General features: G+C 53.2%; 1 non-coding gene across 1 annotated transcript; it reads left to right on the forward strand.

The window, feature by feature from the left end:
• Nucleotides 1-230: 230 nt before the first annotated feature.
• On the forward strand, nucleotides 231-372 carry LOC127198804 (small nucleolar RNA SNORA48). Its single transcript, XR_007831851.1, has one exon. It is a non-coding gene; the product is annotated as a small nucleolar RNA SNORA48 (small nucleolar RNA).
• The last annotated feature ends 1961 nt before the right edge of the window (nucleotides 373-2333 follow it).

The raw sequence follows: 2333 nt of genomic DNA on the forward strand, positions 1-2333 counted from the left end.
TTCTGCCTGTATGCCAGAAGAGGGCACCAGATCTCAGTGTAGATGGTTGTGAGCCACCATGTGGTTCTGGGAATGGAACTCTGGAGCTTTGGAAGAACAGACAGTGCTCTTAACCTCTGAGCCATCTCTCCAGCCTCCGCCCCCCCCCCCCAACCCAACCTTTTCCCTTAACCCAACATCCTGACTAAAGCGTTATATTTCATTAATATGCCTGTCAAAACTTAGAATTATTCCACCCTGGCAATAGGCAAAGAGACACCTTGTTGGTGGTAGTCTTCTTATATCAGGGGCAAAGCAAACAGCAGTCCTTTGTTCATTCTAGCTTGGTGCTTAGATTGGTGGCCAAAGCTATTTTATGCCTAAAACTCATAAAAATAAAATGAAATCCAGGCAATGCAGGAAGATAGAGAGACCTGCAGTTTGCCTTTCCATGTGGTACAGGCAGGGAAATACACTCACAGACCTGCCCTCTGCCCCACACAGCACAGGCAGCCATAGGTACCCAGAGCCCCACCTACCACCATGCAGCCTTAGACACAGGTGGACCCTAGACACCCATTTGCCACCATGCCACACATTGCTGCCAGACGGAGGATGTCACCCAGGGGCCCACCAGCCTCATGGCCAGTTTGCTGCAGGAGCCACCACAATGTGAGAGTCAGTGGTTCTCAGATGGGAGAGAAAGAGAAGTGAAACAGGTTGAGCATTATAAAGAGAGTTGCAACTGGAGACTCAAGGGTGGAGAGGCCAGCCCTGCCACCTAGGGCCGTGATGAGGTCCTAGCCGGAGTTGCTGCTGAGGACCATGTCTGAGTCCATGGCTATGCAGCTGCAGGGGTCAGGGTCAGTGTCCATGGCTCATATTGCAGCTAGAGAACATAAAGACATCCTGTTCTTTTTAAATTATCTGTTTTATTAGTATTTTTCAGTATGCCTGGCTAGCAGTCAATTAAGACACAGACACTTGTTATATTTTAAAATGGCCTTAGTTAACCTGGGGCAGGGCAAATATTAATTCTCTAAACTACTTCCCATAGTGGGGCAGGTATCCCATACCTGTCCTAGTCCCATGCCATCTGCTTCTAATAACTTCTATCAAGCTATCTCCCATTCATAATACCAAATATTTTCTAATGTTCTTCATCTGGGCCAAATCTCCATCCACGCCAGCCATGTGTTTCTCTTTCATCTAGCCCATGAAGGCGAGGCCGGCCCCCTTCCTTCTTGGGACCATGTCCTTGGGTGTCTTCTTCTTCTAAACCTGGGAACCTTAGCCACACCTATCTCTTCTTTGCCCTGCGCAGGTGAGATGGCTTTTTATTAATTAGCATCAAAATACATCAGAGCATCCCCCAACAACATCCTTTGTTGGGACAGCCACCAGATCACATGGATGTCCAGGAGATGAGCAGAACTGGCCTGCCCCTCACTGGCTTCAGTGCTTTGGAGACATGGCCCCACCTCTCAACAGCTGGTAGCAGTACTTCTGAGCAGGCCCTGAGCAGGAAGCAGTGGACCTGGCCCTGGGGGTGCGTGAGCTGGTGCCAGGACAGAGTATGGGAGCGCTAACCCCATCACTTGTCTGCAGTGGGGTGGCATGGATGTGGAGGTGCTCCCCCACTCCTGCCCCTCTCTACCTCTGGCAGTTGGGAAACCTGCCCACAGGGTCATGAGTGGGAGAGAGTGGTCCTGCCCCTCATCAGCTGCAGCAGTTGGGAGAGCCAGCCCTGCACATCACCTGGACAGCACAGCAGAGCTGACCCTGGTGGTAGGGGTGCAGGTGAACCAGTCCAGAGGGCGAGAGTATAGGAAAGCTGGCCCCGCCACTCATCTGCCGTGAGGTGGCGTGGATGAAGGGGTGATGTCCTCCACCCTGTCACCCCTCACCACCTGAGACAATCGGGAGAGCTGGCCCTGGGGTCATGAGAGTGGGTGAGCTGGCCTTGTCCTTTGCTGGCTGCAGCACAGTAGTGCTGGCCCTGGTTGAGGGGATGCAGGTGAGTCAGCCCTGATGGCAAGAATGAGAGAGTTGACTCTGTCACTTGTCCACTGTGAGGTGGCGTGGGTGTTGGAGTGATGCCCTCTTCCCCCAATACCTTTGGTAGTCCAGAGAGCTGACCCCAGAGAGCACGAGAGCAGGAGAAATAGCTCTGCCCCCCTCACTGGCTGTAGCACTCAGAAGATTGGGCCCTGGACCTCACCTGGGCGACACAGTGGAGCTAGTCCTGGTGGCAAAGCCAAGGGTGAACCAGCCCCACCCCGAGGGCATCAGAGCAAGAGAGCTGACCCTGCCTCCTGCCTGGTGACTGCATTGGGTGGCTTAGCTGGAGCCGT

This window comes from Acomys russatus, chromosome 14 (assembly GCF_903995435.1).
Source record: "Acomys russatus chromosome 14, mAcoRus1.1, whole genome shotgun sequence".
Lineage (NCBI taxonomy): Eukaryota > Metazoa > Chordata > Mammalia > Rodentia > Muridae > Acomys > Acomys russatus.